This window comes from Lolium rigidum, chromosome 3, assembly GCF_022539505.1.
Source record: "Lolium rigidum isolate FL_2022 chromosome 3, APGP_CSIRO_Lrig_0.1, whole genome shotgun sequence".
In the NCBI taxonomy this organism is placed as follows: domain Eukaryota; kingdom Viridiplantae; phylum Streptophyta; class Magnoliopsida; order Poales; family Poaceae; genus Lolium; species Lolium rigidum.
The window spans coordinates 33,703,242-33,725,666 of record NC_061510.1 but is presented as its reverse complement, the minus strand read 5'-3'; positions in this window follow the sequence as shown (position 1 = coordinate 33,725,666).

Below are 22,425 nucleotides of genomic sequence, written 5' to 3'. Positions count from 1 at the left end.
GAGTATATCTATCCATCATCGGGATGGACAAATCCCACTATTGATCCATATGCCTCAACTCATACTTTCCGGATACTTAATCCCACCTTTATAGCCACCCATTTACGCAGTGGTGTTTGGTGTAATCAAAGTACCTTTCCGGTATAAGTGATTTACATGATCTCATGGTCATAAGGACTAGGTAACTATGTATCGAAAGCTTATAGCAAACAACTTAATGACGAGATCTTATGCTACGCTTAATTGGGTGTGTCCATTACATCATTCATATAATGATATAACCTTGTTATTAATAACATCCAATGTTCATGATTATGAAACTAATCATCCATTAATCAACAAGCTAGTTTAAGAGGCATACTAGGGACTTCTTGTTTGTCTACATATCACACATGTACTAATGTTTCGGTTAATACAATTCTAGCATGATATATAAACATTTATCATAAACATAGAGATATAAATAATAACTACTTTTATTATTGCCTCTAGGGCATATCTCCTTCATCGGTATCGTATGTAAATGGTTCAATCGATCACTAAGTTATCGTTGAATATGTGGGATCCATTATGGATCTCCAGATCCCGCTATTGGTTATTGGTCGGAGAGAAGTCTCAACCATGTCTGCATAGTTCACGAACCGTAGGGTGACACACTTAGTCTCGGATTGGATCCAGGACATCACGAGGAGGTCCGGAATGGTCCGGAGAATAAGATTCATATATAGGAAGTCACTTTCCAAGTTTGGAAATGATCTGGTGCATTATGAAAGGCGCTAGAATATTCTAGAACCTTCCGGAAGAAATCACTATGGAAGGTGGAGTCCCGGTTGGACTCCACAAACCCTAACTTGCCAACCAAGTGGGAGGGTGGAGTCCATGGTGGACTCCACCTCCTTGGCCGGCCAACAAAGGGGGAAGGGGAGAGTCCTTGTCCCTCTAGGTTTCGTCCATATGGCAGTTTTTGAATTGGGGTCTTATTCGAAGACTTTGGGCAAACCCTAGGGATTCCACCTATATAAAGAGGAGGAGAGGGAGGGGGCTGGACACACCAAGTGGCCGCACCACCAAGGCCCCCCCAGGCCGGCGCCCAAGCAGCCCCCTCTCCCAAACCCTAGCCTCTCCCCTCCTCATACTACTCCCATGGCGCTTAGGCGAAGCCCTGCCGGAGTTCTCCATCACCACCGCCACCACGCCGTCGTGCTGTCGGGATTCCGAGGAGGATCTACTACTTCCGCTGCCCGCTGGAACGGGGAGAAGGACGTCGTCATCAACACCGTACGTGTGACCAAGTGCGGAGGTGTTGCCCGATTGTGGCACCGTCAAGATCTTCTACGCGCTTTTGAAAGCGGTAAGTGATCGTCTTCATCCACCACGAGATTTATCTCGTTAACGCTTAGCGATCTTCGAGGGTATGTTGATCTTCACCTCGTTGCTACCATCTACTAGATTAGATCTTGGCTTGTTGTTCGTTCTTGCGGTAGGAAATTTTTTTGTTTTCTATGCTACGAATCCCAATAGTGCACCAACCGTGCACTGCCTTGTTGTACGGCGTTGCACTGCCCTGGGTCGCTGTTGCACCACACAGTGTCGTGAAGTGCACCGTTGTGCACTGCTTCGTTGTACCATATTGCACTGCCTTGGATCCAATTGCACCGCGTGGTGTCCTGGCAGTGCATCGCCCGTGAATTTGCCTTTTTGTACCATGTTGCACTGCCTTGAGTCGCTTTTGCACCGCGTGGTATCCTGGCAGTGCACCGCCCGTGCACTGCATTATTCGACGGTGTTGCACTGCCTTGGATCGTTTTTGCACAGCGCGTCGAAGTGCACCGCCCGTGCACTGCCCTGTCGTACGGCGTTGCGCTGCCTTGGATCGCTTTGCACCGAGGAGGATTCTCGGAGTGCACCGCCATGCACTGCCTTTTTGTACGGTTTTGCACTGCCTTGGGTTATTTTTGCACCGCGTGGTGTCCTGGCGGTGCATTGCTCACGCGCTGTCTTTTTTATCACGTTGGACTGCCTTGGACGTTTTTTGCACCGCGCGATGTTCAGGCCGTGCTTTGTCGCGGTGCACTATTTTTTTCTTTTTTTAATGACGCGGGGTAGGTTGACGTGGAGACTGTTTAAATGGTGGGTAGTTGGACGGGGGACAGGTTGTTGCTGCGCAGCCACGTGTCAAGCGCGGAGCGGCCCTACGGACTATCTCACGTGCGCCATGCCGCGCGGTGACGCGGAGCGCAGAGCGCACGCGCGTCCTAGTCGTTCCCCACATATTCAAAGAAAAATATTCAGATGAGAGAAAAAAGTTGTGCAATTTAAAGAAATGTTCCTCGGGCACAGAAAAATGTCCACACGGGGAGAAAAGATTGGTAGGATGTTCAACAAATATTTACTTATTAAGTGATGCTTATTTCAAAACCATAAAAATAAAAAAATACAATAAAAATAGAAAAAATAAAAAATAAAAAGAGCAAGAGAAAAACACAGAAATCAACGAAAAGTATCTTTGGCTCCTGGGCTCTTGCTGTTTTAAAAAAATCGAAAATCATACATATTTATTTTGAAAAAAATTAAAAATTAATCTGGACATATTAAATGATGTAACCTACAAGCGTGTAAAATTTTGATATGAATTTATTTATATTATAAGCTACACATAAAAAAATATTAAAATTTGGAGATTTGAAATATGCATACCCAGATCCACATGTTTGTCTTTTTTTGTGTAACCCAAAATATTTTGTATTTAAAATTAAAATTTTGCATGTTTATGGGATAATTCATTGACTACACCATGATATTTTTCTATTTTTTTTGAAACACATAATATGTTTTTATTTTTAAAAAAATCACATGAGCACTAGTGGCTAGGAGCCAAAAAATCTCTATCCAGAAATCAAAAGCAAAAAATGTGGGGGAAAACACTCACCTGGGCTGCCTGCCAAACTACCGCGTTCAGCGTCGAATAGAAATTGCCTGCATGAATCAGGTTGCCCGATGTACTCAAAACAACAAGATGAAGAAGGCCGGGCCGGGCGCTCTCGTCTGCAAATCCCGAGCGAAATCCGCTGATCACTCAGACGCCCACGCACGGAATCTAAATGTCAAACAAAGCTGTCCTATATATCTGAAAACCAAACCATCACTGCCTGATATGCAATTATGAATCGAGATCGATCCATCACGTCATACTACTAATATCTCCTGTGGCAGTCTAACTTAGTCGCACGGCAGGTACAGCCACCAAAAACGACTTGCCAAAAGAAAACACATCGATTAAATGCACACATATAAATTCGAGTCAATTAAAAAGACCTGATCTAGTACGTATATCTAGCAAGCCGCGTAGCACTTCGCATGGACATACACAAGTCGCGTGGTGAGCTCTACCGGATAAACGACGATCGACCGGGGCCTTCCTGCCGCCAGGTAGCTTATCATGTACTTAATTGAAGGCTCCCCTGATCCGAACGGCTAGCTGCGATCGATAAGACTACCCACAATGGGAGTATCATAGGTAGTATCATGCATTCCATGCATGCAAAATGCTGATGTGGCAATGCAATTAAGGATGAGAGAGAGGGTACTAGTATCATAGGTAGATCTTGATATCATAGCACATACTACTAGAAAAATTAATGTGAAGTAAATCTTGTACATATATTTGCATTCAGATTCTACAAAACAATTAATATATGGAGACTATGATACTAGTATATGATACCATGCATTGTGGAGATAGTAACATGTAGTAGTATTATACGCATGATACTTCTATATGATACTATGCATTGTGACTAGTCTAATGCATGTACTATCACTGTGTAAACGAGATGAATCGTCTGAAATTCTTGATCGGCTATAATTAACAAGTGAAACTTCCCCCGTCATTCCATCTCTTCACAGCTGTACGGCACTTTCATTTTGTATGGCAGCCAGTCTTCTGCTAATTATAAGCGGCTAGAAGCGCGCCACACCCCTCTTCGCTTACTTACTGGGATCCATATGAATCGTGCGAGAAGCAAAAAGTTTAAATATTTTTTCCTTGAATTTTAGGAATATACGCAGATTTATTAATTTGCAAAAATAATGCTATGCCACTTGAGGCCTGAGCGGTTTCTTCCTACCGCTTGAGGATGTCGCGGTAGGCGGCCTTTACCTCCGGGCTGAAGCGAAAACAGCATTGGCAACAAATTTTCTATTTTATTACGAAGCTACAACTTTTATTACAACACTGAATTTTTCATTTTGACACTCACAACTGAAATTAACATGCATTTAAATGTAGAATTTAAAATAATGCTATTTTAATTAAAATAGAAGAGGTTCCAATAATTAAGATACTAGGATAGAAGTCTCCTGAGTTCAGCATGGCTATTTTCCTTTCACATCACCGCGATATTCTGCTTCCTTGAGTCCTTTCTCTCCATTATCTGCCTCTCCGCCTCAGGATCTGCTTTATAGATCGTTCGTCCTCTTTAATGTGGAGTCTAGCTTCCCCTGTTTTTCACCCTAACTCCAAAGAGAAATGTCATTGATCCTCCCTATGTTCTTTCAAACTCTCTCTTGCGCGTGCTCCACTTCCTCTAGTGCTGAAGCCTCTTTCCCACGCTCCTCCGCGTACAGGTTTCAATGCACGATGTCCCCTTTCACGAATCTCACGCAACACTCAATCCGGCATCTCCATATAAATCTAACAATAGTAGATGCAAAGAGGCAGAGGAGACTGCAACACAAATAAGAACATTAATAAAAAATGAATAATAACACAAACAATGTGTATATTTATTATTGTTAGAACATACCGCAGGCTTGTCGTACGGCAAAATTGGAACAGGTGGATCATCCTCATAATTGTCACGCATGAAAAACTTTTTTCAAGAACACGCAATACGTGTCTTATATATTAAGATAGAGATGAAAACAACAATTACAAGAGTTTGCTTCAGGACGACCACCACATGCGGTATCGTCCTTACTCCACACTCACGCCTAAACACTCACTCAATCTCTCCTAGCGATTCCATAGAGCTTAGCTCTCTTCCACAACTCGAACTCCTGGCTGATCTTCCGGCAAACATCCGTAGGCATTGAGACAAATTTATCGAACACCCTACTATTCCTTTCCAGCCAAAGATAGCGCGCCACCAAGATAACAAGCGAGTTCAGCTCTTTCCTGTCTTTCCACGAAAATGCAGCCAAGCCCGCTCCACCACTCCACGGTCGTGGCATCCGGCGCCGGAGTGAAACGATGCAGCCTCCGTGGTAGTAGCATGGAGAACCAGATTTGGCGGGACAAAGCGCATTGCAGGGTGAGGTGATCCGCAGTTTCGGGCTCTTGGCAACACAGTGGACAAACCAATGGGTGCTCCATTCCTCTTCGCTCAAGCCTGTCCGCCGTCCAAAACCTCGCCGGCAGGTCGGCGCTGTGGTGGCTCCATCGGACGGTGCTCGGCGAGGAAAGACGCGGTAGGGCCGGGGACAGCGTCATGGGCGGGAGGCTGCGGGACGAGCGGATGGCCAGGTTGACGCCGAGCCGCCGCTCGCCTCCATCTGCGTAGTGGAGTGATAGTGCGGTGGAGTGGTGGTGCGCCGCCAAGTGACTGTGATGGATCGGGGCTGAACCCTAGCCGGCTGGACAAATATCGATCTCCCGAAAATACCCTTTTTTTCTTTTACAACTCCCAAAAGTACCCTTCTGTGGCCAGGAAAATAGCAATTGTGCACTTCGGTGGAAATATACTACTCGGGCAGACGAGTAGTATGACTCAACGTGAGCGCTCCGATTTCTGCCCTTGGACGGCTGACGTTGCGCATAGCAAATCAAAGGTGTAGCTTGTGTAACAAAGGAGCGCCCGCCGACCAGAGCTCCTCAGCTGCCAAGGCCCTCGTCCTACCCGCAAAGAACGCCTTCTAAGAAGATTTGGCAGTATACATCCCTGAGGTCGTCATTTTCCACGTCACGGTATCCTCGTTTTGTCCCAACTGTTGTGCCTCGACAAGACCCCGCACGTCCAGAAATTCAGCTATCGCGGGAATAGAAGGTGAGCCTCTGATCCCGGCTACCCAAGCATCATCCTCGAGCGCATTGGCAACTGTCAAGCTCAACGCTCCCGGGGACACAAAACTTATCAGGTTCGGAGCCAGCTGCAAAATACTCCTACCCTCGAGCCAACGATCTGTCCAAAAGCACAGTCTATTGCCATCGCCAACTACCTGTTTGACGCACGTCGGAAACATTTCTTCTGCCTCCTCAGACAGCTTGAAACCGAGCCCTTTCCACGGTATTTCATCATCTACCAGCTCCAACCACCTCCATCTCATCCATAACACATGATTCAGGAGACGCAAGTTTTTGACGCTCAATCCACCCAGCTCCTTGGGGTGCATATAGTTTTCCAGGCCACCACACACTGACCTCTTCTCGCTTCTATAGTAGCAGACCAGAAGAATTCTCTCATAAGCTTTTTTACCACATTGAAGAACCAGGGAGGAAGATCCAGAGAAAGCATGTGATAGATGGGGGTTGCCGCCAATTTCACGTTTAAGTACACCAACCTGCCACTTTTATTTAACAGAGCGGCTACCCACGTGGAATTCCACTAGCCACTTTGTCCACCAGAGGTTGGAGATCCGACTTGGAGAGCATGTACAAGGACAATGGAAGCCCAAGATAATGGATAGGAAAGTTCTAAACCGGGCAACCCAAGATCGCCAAGATAGGCTGTAAATCGATCCCCTCGTAGTGAATAAGAGAAAGCTATGAAAACTTCATGAACAACCTACCACAAAAATCCTTCACCTCCTTCACCTTGCAAGGTTCGCCGCACCAACAGCGCACGACTCCAACTCCGGAGGCAACCTCGTGTCCTTCATCTTCCTCGACCTATCAGCTTGGTGAGCAACTCAAACTCATAACAAGTTAGAAATTTGGGGGAACACAGAACTAGACAACTAACACATAAATAAATCACAGCGGATCATTGAGGGGTTTTACATGAGGAGTTTGGGAGAAATGGTGGAAAAGAGTTAGTGCGAGAAGAAGTCGCGGGAAAAAGTTGACGAGAAAGAGTTGGTAGGAGTGAGAGGAGCATTCTCGCAAAAAAATCTAAAAAAGGGACCTCTCACTCTTCAGCCTAGAGTGATATGTTCTAGTCGCGTTGGACCCACACAATTAGGCCAACAATGCGAGACTTTGCGCCATACGGCACAGAAAAACCTTACCGTGGTCGGCTGGCTAGGCACCTATCACGCCAGGCTCAAACGGGAAGGCCTTACCCTTCAAGCTCGAGCAACAGCGTATTATTCCTGCAAATTTATAAATCTACATATTATTTCTAAATTTGAGAAAAAATAATACTAATAAAATACAGCTACGATCGAGCATGGGTTTGTTTTTGTCCAGCCAGGCGGTGGTCTTGGTCGATCGGGTCCCCGGCCGTCCCGTGTGCCGCCAAAAGCTCCACCATGCGCGATGCCGTCGTACCACCTACTGCACCGTGCTGCTTTGCGCAACTAGCACTTGGTACGTTACGTACCTGACATGACATGATGATAGCCCGTCACCAGTCATGACACAAGGTGTAGCTTGAATCCAAGAGCCAATCGATCTCATGAACAACGTGCGCGTTCCTGTGTTCACTGATTGTTCTATACGATTCCGCTCTAATTACACTCGCGAGTCGTGACACTTGCATCATAGGGTCGATACATCGCTAGCGATGGCGATCTTTAGGTGTCATTGTGTCAGTTTCCTAACTACCTCGATCAAGCTCAGATTACAGATGGGAACTACACGACTTCCCGTCGCGCGTGACACAAATAGCTCCATCGCTTAAGGACATCTCCAGCGGGACATGACGATGGTGAGCGAAGACCGAAAATGCGTCTAGGTCCTGATCTAGCGGGCGATTCAAAGTGACTGGACTGTCCGCGGCGACGCAAACCTGGCCCAAATATGCACCAGGTTTGCGTATCTGCGGACACTGCGTGGTTGCGTCGAGTGTCCGCCGAAACTTACGTGGAACCCGCGCGTCAGTGGCAGAAAGGCCGATAACATTCCTGCCAGTGGCCATTTCCCGCGCGAAAAATCAAAGTAGACCGGCGCCACCGGTCCAGGCCATAGCGATGGACATCCTCATCGCCGCAGCCACCATGGATTCCGAGGGAACCCTCGCAACCGTCGCCGCCGTCCCAGACTGCCCCATAGCCACGACCATAGCCCCAATGGAGGCCGCAGCTCCGGTGGAAGCAAAGCGTGTCGCCATCGGCGGCCGGGACGCTAAGCCGAAGGCGGCAAAGAAGGCACTGTCCAAGGAGGAGAAAGGCGTCGAGCCCGCGAAGTGTCGCGGCCAGCGCAGGAATCTGAAGGAGAGGAATGCAGTGGCCGCCGCCATGCAGGCCACCCAGCAGATGGTGTGGCAGATGTAGCTAAAGCCGGCGTGGCGCAAGTAGGCCTCCATCCGAGCTTTGCGGAGGCCATGATGCTCATCAAGCGAGAGGGGATCGTCGGCGTTGCTCTCCCGGCCTCGTCAGCAAGCTCGATAACTTCCCAGCTGCGTCCTGGAATGCACGCTCCCTTGCAGGTCCACGCGATGTCGCGGTTTGCCTCCGGCGTGGCGCCGGTGCAGTTCAATGGGGCGCCGGTTCCCGACCTAAACCGGATGCCAAAAAGCGGTGAGTCATGCCGGGCGTGACACAGAAGACGCGTCAGGTCCCGGAGGAGAGCATGTCGGTGCCCCGCAGCCCGTTTGAGGAAATGGCACCATCTGCCCCGACGATGGACGACCCGGTACGTAAGCTCTCTCACTATGTGGGTCTGCCATGTGTCATGCGTCTGACGTCCGGTGATTCGTAGGCCTATTGGAATGGACGCAGTGAGAGCGACATCGAGGCCACGCTACGGCGGCAACTTCGTTGGCGATGTCGGCGCCGGGACATGGCTGCATGATCAATGGCCACAGACGCAGGATGGGGAGGACATTGATGGTGCACGGCTGTTCTCCACCCAGCCCACGCAGGCAACAACTGTCTGCGTCGACGACTATGAGGACGTGCCAACAGGGTATGTCCTCACCACGGACGATGGTACGAAGAAGAAGGGGAGAGACACAAGACCTGCAGCTTCAACAACAACGAGGAGAAGTGTTTGTGCGACGCGTGGCTGGCGACCAGCCATGACTGTATTAATGGCGTCCAACAAAAGGGCAAGGTGTACCGGGCCAAGGTGATGCAGGAGTACAATGAGATAAAGCTTCACGCACCCTACGAGATGACAAGCCCTCGCACGGAAGAGTCCATCAGAAAAAGATGGAACTACATCAAACAAGAGACAAACAAGTTCTGCTCCACCGTCAAACATGTTGTGAACAACCCCATTAGCGGCGCTGGCGTGATTCCACTGGTAAACAAGAGACAAGCATAATCATTCTATCCTATGTACATCATCCGCAAATCATGATCCGGGCTTTAACCAATTGCAGGTATCCCGGGTCTTGGAGAGGTTCAAGACAACACATAAGAAGGGCTTCCATATGGTCCATTGCTGGGACAAGCTCAAGGAAGCGCAAAATTGGCAGACAAGCTTTGCGGACTACGATGAAGCTGTTAAGAATGGGACATCACCGGTTGTTGTGGATGGCAAAGACGACGATCATGGGCGTCAAGCCCTTCCACCTCGTCCCCTAGGCCATAACAGTGGCTGACGCAGGAAAAAAATTGGTGGGTGGGCACACTTATAAAAATCACGCTAGCGTTTTGCGATAAAAATAATAATAAATGATTAATATATCCAATCGATTCACAACGTTGTAGCTCAATTCATGGTGAAATTCTCTATTACAAGACATTGTAGCTCAACATTGTATCTCAACTAATAAACAAGTGCATGTAGATTTAGCTATACTATTCCCTATTTTATATTGAAATTCTCAAAGAACTATCTTTAAAATTAAATCAACTCAAAGCAACACACATCCATATTTGCTATTCTTTTTAATATAGACGAACACTTTTTGAACCTAAACCATTTTCTTTCAAGACATGATCTTTTTTATTATCCATGGAACAATTTCTTGAAGCTTAAACATTTTTAAACATCAAGGAAACATTTTTTTTGAAGTGTGAACCATTTTTTCAAGCCATCTAACTTTTTTAACAACATAAAACTTCTTTTTAACATCGGCGGACCATTTTTTGAGCCGTAAACTATTCTTCCAAGACTCCGTCAAACATTTTTGGAAAATGTTTTTTAAGACATGAACCTTTTTAATATCCATGAAATATATAAATATATATATATAGGATCGCGAACCTTTTTTCACAAAACATGGACCTTTCTTTTTGTAAGCTATTTAGTAACCATTTTTATTATGTGAAGGCTGACGAAGAAAGATTTAAACGGGATGGATGAATTAACTGAGAAGAGCGAAGAAATGCTGACTCCCAAGTAAAGAAAAACTGATTTCAGAGGTTTGTATTGGTACCTTTTACCTAGAACGTATTGGAACCTAGCACACCGAGAGATTTCTCAAGAATTTCTGCTGGGCAGGTAGCTCGCGTAGACGACTAGCTAGACGTGATGCGCTGTTCGTCCGCTCGTGGCTTGCTCGGCTACACGAGGAACAGACAGGGATCTCAGCCATGTTGTTGTCAAAAAATCTGGGTGGGCCACGGCCCCCTCAGCCCACCCGCTGGGTACGCCCATGGGCCATAAGGCTACCAAGTTCGATCTAGCCCGGGAGGCAGCACTCTTGCGTTCACGCAGAGTTTGGAGAAGTTGATGGCCGAGAATCAAGCCGCCATGGCCAAAAGGGACGAGAAGCAGCGTCTGAAAAAAGAGGGCGCAACTGCCATCTACCTCAACCTTACCAGCGAGGTCATTGAGGTCCAAAGGATGGACGTCGAGGCCAAAAAGGCAGACACCGAGGCCAAATTGCGTGACGCCAGGGTCAGGAGGATGCACGCCGAGGCCAAGACCCGTGCAGAGGACACAAGGCATGCTAGCCGACTTGAGCAGCATGGACGTTGACACAAGTGCCTAGTTCATGAAGAAGGGCATCGAAATCCGCGCGCGAGATGCCTGATCTGCGACACCAATATCTAGCACCATGGCCTCCTTTTGGACTTGATTTGCTATTCTGGCCATGTTGTGCCCCTTTTGGACTCCATTTTGTGTCGTACAATGTGCAAAATGTGATGAACTTATTTGAGACCTTAATTTGAGCCAATTTGAGGCTATAATTTCGTGCAATTTGATTGTTTAACCTGTTTTCTAAATTTTGTGAACCTAAAATGGCCTGCGCCGGAAATGCGTCGGCCTGCTGAAGCCACCCCAACGCAAATGAACACATGACCAATTTCGAGCATCTCCATTCGTTGGGGCTCCCCAGGCCAAAATTCGGCGCTATTTAGCGTCGGATGGATGTAAAATTCGGCCTGGGGAGGCCCATTTTCCCAGCGGCCAGCCCAGGGGAAAGAACGAATATAGGCGGATTCAAACATAAACGGACGAAAAACATTCAAATTTAAGTGAAATTTAGAGATATTTAATATATATAGGCGAGTTCATACATATATAGGCCGAATTCGTAATATATTTGAATTCGGCCAGAGGGAAATATAAACTAAACTTAAAACACAGTGTTCTACATGCCGAAATGGCGGTAGAATGTCGTGTAGTCGCCGCTGTCGTCGTCGCTGGAGTCGCCGCTGTCCTGGGGTGGCGGCGCCTGCTGGCTGCTGACCTGCCCAGGGTCGCCGAGGCATGGCAGCGACGGCGTCGGCCGGTACCACTCATCCTCGCTGGAGTCCTCCAGCTTGATGAGCAGTGATACGTCCATTTTGCATCACTATTTTATATCATAAATTGCTGTTATTCATTGATATATTTCATATTTAGAGATGATACTTATGTTATTTCACCTATTTTGCATGTTTCATGATTATTGGAGAATTATTCACCGGAGTCAGGATTCTGCTGGAAAAAGCACGGTCACCATATTTCTGAAGATCAACAATTGACGAAAATTATACAGAACATCCTATTTTTCCAGAAGACGAAGCCAGCCAAAAGGAGGGACCGAGGAGGGCCGCCATGGCCCCCCCCATAGGCCGACGCGGGCCTAGGCCTGGCCGCGCCGCCTTGTGGGGAGGGGGCCCACAGCCCCCTTCGGCCGCCTCTCCTTCGCGTATTTCTTCGTCCCGAAAACCTAAGGCACGAGGGGATACGTAGAATAGACACAGCCGCCTCTGCGGGGCGGAGAGACACCAGAGAGAAAAGAGCTCTCCGGCGGGCAGGAATCCGTCGGGGAAATTCCCTCCCGTAGGGGGAAATCGTCGCCATCGCCACCGTCATCGAGCTGGACATCATTGGGATCATCATCATCATCATCTCCACCATCTACACCGCCATCTCCACCGCTGCATCTCGTCACCACTGTAACATCTAGGGTTGAATCTTGATTGTTTGATAGGGGAAACTTTCCCGGTGTCGATTAATACTTGTTATTGATGCTATTGAGTGAAAGCATTGAACCAAGGTTTATGTTAAGATTGTTATTCATCATCATATCACCTCTGATTATGTTCCATATGATGTCTCGTGAGTAGTTCGTTTAGTTCTTGAGGACATGGGTGAAGTCTAAATGTTAGTACTGAACTATGTTGAGTAATATTTAATGGTTTGATATTTAAGTTGTGGTGTTATTCTTCTAGTGGTGTCATGTGAATGTCGACTACATGACACTTCACCTTTATGGGCCTAGGGGAGTGCATCTTGTATTCGTTTGCTAATTGTGGGGTTGCCGGAGTGACAGTGTGGTGACCCGACATACCACTGCATGGTGTAGTATGTAAGTCTGACATAACACCAATGAAACACCGTTCCACTAGTATTACATCGCTCAGAGTGGTACTGCAGAAACATATGCGGGTCCAAGGCATGTCTATAGAATTACAGCATTGACACTGTTACAAAAGATCATCACAGCCTCCTACTTTACAATGAGGTAAATCTGCAAACAAACTCCAGAAGAACGACTCGTAGTCTAAGCCTATCACGAACTCTAATTGTAGAGTATTTAACTAGCTATAGAGGCTACGAATAGGTTCTAGCTAAATAGGAGCTAGGTTAAGGAAGCTAGTTCCTTTCTATGGCTAATCTAGATTTTCTCCTTGTTGAATGTGGTATCTGACTCCTCTGACAGGTCCTGCCTCTTGAAGTAGTTATTGACTCCTCGGCCTTCGAGTTGCACTGTAGATCCTCCTTCTAAGCCTCCATATCTAAGCAGGGGATTTAAGAGTGGGATGAGTACGAGCGTACTAAACAAGTTCATTATAGGAAAGAGGTGTTTAATGCACTAGCTACAGCCATGGACTAGAAAGTCCAATGCTATGCAGGTTTTTGTAGTCATTTCTTCAAAAGGTTGCTTTTATTCAGAAGAGCTATGTCCGTCAGCCTTCACCGGTTGACTAGAACTTCATGGAGTTCCTTTCCGGCAGCGTTCGTAGTTCCATATCTCGGAATAGGGAGTGACTGGTCACAGTTCGTTACACTCTGCAGAGGTGTGTGATACGTCTCCGACGTATCGATAATTTCTTATGTTCCATGCTACATTATTGATGATATCTACATGTTTTATACACATTATATGTCGTATTTACACATTTTCTGGAACTAACCTATTAACAAGATGCCGAAGAGCCGATTCTGTCATTTTCTGTTGTTTTTGGTTTCAGAAATCCTAGTAAGGAAATATTCTCGGAATTGGACGAAATCAACGCCCGGGGTCCTATTTTTGCACGAAGCTACCGGAAGCGCGAAGGGAAAGGAAGTGGGGCCACGAGGCGCCGCCACACTAGGGCGGCGCGGCGCAGCCCTTGGCCGCGCGGCCCTGGTGTGTGGGGCCCTCGTGTGGCCCCCCGCGTTGCCCTTCCGCCTACTTAAAGCCTCCGTCGCGAAACCCCCTGTACCGAGAGCCACGATACGGAAAACCTTCCAGAGACGCCGCCGCCGCGAATCCCATCTCGGGGGATTCAGGAGATCGCCTTCGGCACCCTGCCGGAGAGGGGAATCATCTCCCGGAGGACTCTTCATCGTCATGATCGCCTCCGGAGTGATGAGTGAGTAGTTCACCCCTGGACTATGGGTCCATAGCAGTAGCTAGATGGTCGTCTTCTCCTAATTGTGCTTCATTGTTGGATCTTGTGAGCTGCCTAACATGATCAAGATCATCTATCCGTAATACTATATGTTGTGTTTGTCGGGATCCGATGGATAGAGAATACTATGTTATGGTGATTATCAATCTATTATTTATGTGTTGTTTATGATCTTGCATGCTCTCCGTTATTAGTAGAGGCTCGGCCAAGTTTTTGCTTTTAACTCCAAGAGGGAGTATTTATGCTCGATAGTGGGTTCATGCCTCCATTGATATCTCGGGACGTGTGACGGAAAGTTCTAAGGTTGTGGATGTGCTTGTTGCCACTAGGGATAAAACATTGATGCTATGTCTAAGGATGTAGTTGTCGATTACATTACGCACCATACTTAATGCAATTGTCTCGTTGCTTGCAACTTAATACCGGAAGGGGTTCGGATGATAACACTGAAGGTGGACTTTTTAGGCATAGATGCATGCCGGATGGCGGTCTATGTACTTTGTCGTAATGCCCAATTAAATCTCACTATATTTATCATATCATGTATATGCATTGTTATGCCCTTTTCTATTTGTCAATTGCCCGACTGTAATTTGTTCACCCAACATGCTTTTATCTTATGGGAGAGACACCTCTAGTGAACTGTGGACCCCGGTCCTATTCTTTACATCGCATATAATCTACTGCAATACTTGTTTTACTGTTTACTTCGCAAACAATCATCTTCCACACAATACGGTTAATCCTTTGTTACAGCAAGCCGGTGAGATTGACAACCTCACTGTTTCGTTGGGGCAAAGTACTTTGGTTGTGTTGTGCGGGTTCCACGTTGGCGCCGGAATCCCTGGTGTTGCGCCGCATCACATTTCGCCACCATCAACCTTCAACGTGCTTCTTGGCTCCTCCTGGTTCGATTAAACCTTGGTTTCTTTACGAGGGAAAACTTGCTGCTGTGCGCATCATACCTTCCTCTTGGGGTTCCCAACGAACGTGTGAGTTACACGCCATCAAGCTCTTTTTCTGGCGCCGTTGCCGGGGAGATCAAGACACGTTGCAAGGGGAGTCTCCACTTCCCAATCTATTTACTTTGTTTTTGTCTTGCTTTATTTTATTTACTACTTTGTTTGCTGCACCTAAACAAAACACAAAAAAATTAGTTACTCGTCTTTACTTTGTTTGCCTAGTTTACTTTTTGCTTATTGCATCATGTTTCCTCCTAAGTACACTCTAAAAAACATACCGGTAGGCCGAGGGTCTATAATTGGAAGAGATAATATAGAAGAATTTTTCACTCATGTTAGCACCGTTGAAGATTTTGAAGATAGACACTTGGTAGAACTTGCTCCTACTTATGAAATTGCTGTTGCTTCCTTAGTACACATGCTGGAAACTAAATTTGTTAATCTCAATCCTATAATCCAACACATGTTTCTCACACTTGGTGATATGGAGGAACGAGAGAAGAAAGACTTTGTTTTAGAAACCCTTCTTAAAGAATTTGGTGGTGTAGCAAGAGAGGCTAGAAAAGTCTTTGCTAAATATAAAATGCTTGGTTCTTACACCAATTTTGTTAGTCTCCTTGAAAAGATGGACATGGAGAGAGTAAAATACACTAATGATATTAATGATGGTGGGGAGGTTAAGACAACAATACCTTGTAAGCTTCTAGGAATGCATGAAGCTCTAGAAAATAACTATGGTTGGCTTGTTCCTGAAAATTTGTTTGATGAGAATAGCAAGCCTAAGAATAATGAAAAAGGAGCCTCTGAAACTTACATAGATGAGATAACATGCATTGTTGAGAAAACTCCTAACACCCAAGGTAATGTTGATGCTTCTACTCTTGATGTTACTTGAATTACACTTTCTGCGCCTAGCTGAAAGGCCTTAAAGAAAAGCGCTTATGGGAGACAACCCATGTTTTTACTACAGTACTTTGTTTTATATTTGAGTCTTGGAAGTTGTTTACTACTGTAGCAACCTCTCCTTATCATGTTTTTGTGCCAAGTAAAGTTTCTATGTTAAAGTTGATGTTATATTTGGGATCGCTGCGCAGAAACAGCATTGCTGTCTGTCACCAATTCTGGCACAAGTCTCTGTTGAAAATTCGAAAAAATCTGCGAAATTACGAGCGTGATCCTCAGATATGTACGCAACTTTTATTAGTTTTGAGTTTTTCCATTTGAGCAAGTCTAGTGCACCTTTCAGGTTCGTCTTTACGGACTCGTTCGTTTTTGACAGATTCTGCCTTTTATTTCGCATTGCCGTATTTGCTATATTGAATGAATTTCTTTGATCCACTAATGTCCAGTAGCTTTGTGCAATGTCCAGAAGTGTTAAGAATGATTGTGTCACCTCTGAATATGTGAATTTTTAATTGTGCACTAACCCTCTAATGAGTTTGCTTGAAGTTTGGTGTGAAGGAAGTTTTCAAGGGTCAAGAGAGGAGTATGATATACTATGATCAAGAGGAGTGAAAGCTCTAAGCTTGGGGATGCCCCCGTGGTTCACCCCTGCATATTTTAAGAAGACTCAAGCGTCTAAGCTTGGGGATGCCCAAGGCATCCCCTTCTTCATCGACAACATCATCGGGTTCCTCCCCTGAAACTATATTTTTATTCGGTCACATCTTGTGTTCTTTACTTGGAGCGTCGGTTTGTTTTTGTTTTTGTTTTTGTTTGAATAAAATGGATCCTAGCATTCACTGTGTGGGAGAGAGACACGCTCCGCTGTTGCATATGGACAAATATGTCCTTAGGCTTTACTCATAATGTTTAAGGCGAAGGTTGAAACTTCTTTGTTAAATTGTTATATGGTTGGAATCGGGAAATGCTACATGTAGTAATTCTAAAATGTTTTGGATAATCTGATACTTTACAATTGTTGTGCTCATGTTTAAGCTCTTGCATCATATACTTTGCACCCATTAATGAAGAAATACATAGAGCTTGCTAAAATTTGGTTTGCATATTTGGTCTCTCTAAGGTCTAGATAATTTCTAGTATTTAGTTTTGAACAACAAGGAAGACGGTGTAGAGTCTTATAATGTTTACAATATGTATTTTATGTGAGTTTTGCTGCACCGGTTCATCCTTGAGTTTGCTTCAAATAACCTTGCTAGCCTAAACCTTGTATCGAGAGGGAATACTTCTCATGCGTCCAAAATCCTTGAGCCAACCACTATGCCATTTGTGTCCACCATACCTACCTACTACATGGTATTTCTCCGCCATTCCAAAGTAAATTGCTTGAGTGCTACCTTTAAGTTCCATCATTCGCCTTTGCAATATATAGCTCATGGGACAAAATAGCCTTAAAAACTATTGTGGTATTGAATATGTACTTATGCACTTTATCTCTTATTAAGTTGCTTGTTGTGCGATAACCATGCTTCTGGGACGCCATCAACTATTTTTTGTTGAATATCATGTGAGTTGCTATGCATGTCCGTCTTGTCCGAAGTAAGAGAGATCTACCACCTTAATGGTTGGAGCATGCATATTGTTAGAGAAGAACATTGGGCCGCTAACTAAAGCCATGAATCATGGTGGAAGTTTCAGTTTTGGACATATATCCTCAATCTCATATGAGAATAATAATTGTTGCTACATGCTTATGCATTAAAGAGGAGTCCATTATCTGTTGTCCATGTTGTCCCGGTATGGATGTCTAAGTTGAGAATAATCAAAAGCGAGAAATCCAAAATGCGAGCTTTCTCCTTAGACCTTTGTACAGGCGGCATGGAGGTACCCCTTTGTGACACTTGGTTGAAACATGTGTATTGCGATGATCCGGTAGTCCAAGCTAAGTAGGACAAGGTGCGGGCACTATTAGTATACGATGCATGAGGCTTGCAACTTGTAAGATATAATTTACATAACTCATATGCTCTATTACTACCGTTGACAAAATTGTTTCATATTTTCAAAATAAAAGCTCTAGCACAAATATAGCAATCGATGCTTTCCTCTTTGAAGGACCTTTCTTTTACTTTTATTCTTGAGTCAGTTTACCTATCTCTCTCCACCTTAAGAAGCAAACACTTGTGTGAACTGTGCATTGATTCCTACATACTTGCATATTGCACTTGTTATATTACTTTACATTGACACTATCCATGAGATATACATGTTATAAGTTGAAAGCAACCGCTGAAACTTAATCTTCCTTTGTGTTGCTTCAATACCTTTACTTTGATTTATTGCTTTATGAGTTAACTCTTATGCAAGACTTATTGATGCTTGTCTTGAAGTACTATTCATGAAAAGTCTTTGCTTTATGATTCATTTGTTTACTCATGTCATTACCATTGTTTTAATCGCTGCATTCATTACATATGTTTACAATAGTATGATCAAGATTATGATGGCATGTCACTCCGAAATTATCCTTGTTATCGTTTGCCTGCTCGGGACGAGCAGAACTAAGCTTGGGGATGCTGATACGTCTCCGACGTATCGATAATTTCTTATGTTCCATGCTACATTATTGATGATATCTACATGTTTTATACACATTATATGTCGTATTTACGCATTTTCTGGAACTAACCTATTAACAAGATGCCGAAGAGCCAATTCTTGTTTTCTAGCTGTTTTTGGTTTCAGAAATCCTAGTAAGGAAATATTCTCGGAATTGGACGAAATCAACGCCCAGGGTCCTATTTTTGCACGAAGCTTCCAGAAGCGCGAAGGGGAAAGGAAGTGGGGCCACGAGGCGCCGCCACACTAGGGCGGCGCGGCCCAGCCCTTGGCCGCGCGGCCCTGGTGTGTGGGGCCCTCGTGTGGCCCCCCGCGTTGCCCTTCCGCCTACTTAAAGCCTCCATCGCGAAACCCCATGTACCGAGAGCCACGATACGGAAAACCTTCCAGAGACGCCGCCGCCGCGAATCCCATCTCGGGGGATTCAGGAGATCGCCTCCGGCACCCTGCCGGAGAGGGGAATCATCTCCCGGAGGACTCTTCATCGCCATGATCGCCTCCGGAGTGATGAGTGAGTAGTTCACCCCGGACTATGGGTCCATAGCGGTAGCTAGATGGTCGTCTTCTCCTAATTGTGCTTCATTGTTGGATCTTGTGAGCTGCCTAACATGATCAAGATCATCTATCTCGTAATACTATATGTTGTGTTTGTCGGGATCCGATTGATAGAGAATACTATGTTATGGTGATTATCAATCTATTATTTATGTGTTGTTTATGATCTTGCATGCTCTCCGTTATTAGTAGAGGCTCTGGCCAAGTTTTTTGCTTTTAACTCCAAGAGGGAGTATTTATGCTCGATAGTGGGTTCATGCCTCCATTGATATCTGGGACGAGTGACGGAAAGTTCTAAGGTTGTGGATGTCTTGTTGCCACTAGGGATAAAACATTGATGCTATGTCTAAGGATGTAGTTGTCGATTACATTACGCACCATACTTAATGCAATTGTCTGTTGCTTGCAACTTAATACTGGAAGGGGTTCGGATGATAACCTGAAGGTGGACTTTTTAGGTATAGATGCATGCTGGATGGCGGTCTATGTACTTTGTCGTAATGCCCAATTAAATCTCACTATATTTATCATATCATGTATATGCATTGTTATGCCCTTTTCTATTTGTCAATTGCCCGACTGTAATTTGTTCACCCAACATGCTTTTATCTTATGGGAGAGACACCTCTAGTGAACTGTGGACCCCGGTCCTATTCTTTACATCGCATATAATCTACTGCAATACTTGTTTTTATCGTTTACTTCGCAAACAATCATCTTCCACACAATACGGTTAATCCTTTGTTACAGCAAGCCGGTGAGATTGACAACCTCACCGTTTCGTTGGGGCAAAGTACTTTGGTTGTGTTGTGCAGGTTCCACGTTGGCACCGGAATCCCTGGTGTTGCGCCGCATCACATTTCGCCACCATCAACCTTCAACGTGCTTCTTGGCTCCTCCTGGTTCGATTAAACCTTGGTTTCTTTCTGAGGGAAAATTTGCTGCTGTGCGCATCATACCTTCCTCTTGGGGTTCCCAACGAACGTGTGAGTTACACGCCATCAGTGTGTTGCTTTACCTATAAGAGATCTTAACCTTGGTGCCAACCGGGCTCGAGTTTCCCGTCCACACTTCCTTTGGTGTGAGGCCCGGTATAAGGTCCTAGTCAATCATGTTCCTCCGCTACCTCGAACACCCACCCTTTGTTGCATACCCCGACCCTGGGTCCTCGTCGGTCCCATTATTCCCACTCAAGGGTGGACCCCGACCACGACAACAATTTGGGATCGAACCAAACTCTTTCGCCGGTAGCTGCAACCCATCATAGACCGCAATACCGTGGGGACTTAGGACTCCCCAGCCTCACCGCTTGCTCCTCGGGTGACAAGTGTACTACGGACTATGCCGTGGGGACTTAGGACTCCCTAGCCTCACCGCTTGCCCCCTTGGATTACAAGTGTACTACGGTAAAGCGCGTCCGTTGATGAACGAGAGGTGGAAACACTTTTGACTACTTCGTCCCACTCTAGATCTTATGGTGAACACGGGTTTTACGGCACAAGAATCACTGGACGACATTTGTTGTTTAATCCTAGATGGATATAAACCCTTGCAATGAAACCTCCACCATATCAACACAATCCATGGTTCCATTGCCCACCACTTAGTCATATTCATAGTTATGAAAATAGTGGTTTTGCTTTTTATGCAATAGTGGTAAACATAGTACTTTGCAAGTAATTTGGTAAAATACTCAAATGACATGAGCAAGCGATGAACTTGCCTTTCTTGACTGCAAGATTATGCAGACAAGGTCTTCGATACGCAATAACTCCAAATTCTGAAATAGCATCATCGTCCGGTAAGGACGATGTTTAAAAGATTGGCAAGGATGCAATAATGTATAAGTATGAGATGCAATTGCTCTAAGCATGAACTAACCCCGATGATTTAGGATTAGTTAGTTGAAATGATTTGCTTAGGGTGTGTTGCACTTTTAGAGTGATTCACAAACAAGGTTTTTATTCAGGGTTGTTTGTTTTAGAATCATAAGCAGGTGGTAAATGCATAGTAACAATCATACACACCCAGGAATAGTAGTTGTATAATAAGAAAACATCAGTTGTCAATTTTAAGTCCTATAATGCATGGTTGATGATTACTTATTATACATTTTAAAAGAATAACTTTTAAAGAACTTTTAAAGAACCTATTCTTTAATAAAGAACAAGTATGATAATTAGGTTGGGGGTTCTATGGTTGACTATGGTTTCATGTAGTTGCTGGAGTAAGTATTAGATGGATCACAACCATGTTGGATTTATCAACACCAAGGGCTTGTAAGGTTGAGTTAAGCCTAGGCATCCTAAGCAATTATTTATTCAGGGCTGCTATCAAGGTTGGTTCATCTAGCTGGTGATAGCTAGCTAGGGCTTATAGGTCCTATTAGGCAGGGTTGGTGATGATTCTCTGTTTACTTCAAAAGAATAACTTTTGAAGAACATATTTCTTAAGTAAGAAGAAGTATTCCAATTAATGGTGAGGGTATTTAGAGTTTCCTATTGGATCTACTAAGTAAGGAATAATTGGCTCCTAAATAGGATGGTTCATAATTATGAACCACTTGTAGGTTTCAGCGGACTATGGTTATGTAATGATAAATATTGGGTATAGATGCCATTGGAGTTCATCACAATGGTGTGATGCTAAGTAGGAATGATTAAGGTTGGTGTTTTAGAGGATAGGAACTAGGGTTGGTCCTATTTGATCATCTAGGCATGAACACATGTAATACCAATACATTAAAGATGGGTCCCTATTATCTTATGAAGACATGGCAATTTTTTAGTTGCTACTATGGGGCTGTGAATGCAAAGTAAGTGTCATGATCATATGTTCTAACCTAGGGTTAGGGTTAGGAGCAATTTAGGGTTTACATGTAATAATTGAGCTAGGATTTCTGATGATATTAGGGTTTTAGGAATCACATGGAATGATGAGGTTATCACTTTATTTATAATTGAACTAGGGTTTCCTAATTACCCTATAATTCTTGGATTAATAACTTCCTTAATACAGTTGAAGTTATTAATAACTTTAAAATAATATTGGATTTGTCCTTTTATTATTTTTAAAGAATTAATAATTAAGATAATTATTAATTAGGGTTTAAATCCTTCTGATAAGGATTTGTCAAATTAACAAATAAAGAAAATTAGTTTTAATGTTTTATTTATTTATTTACTGGTTTTTATTTAATTTGGAAAGTTTTCCTAATTTTTGAATTTTA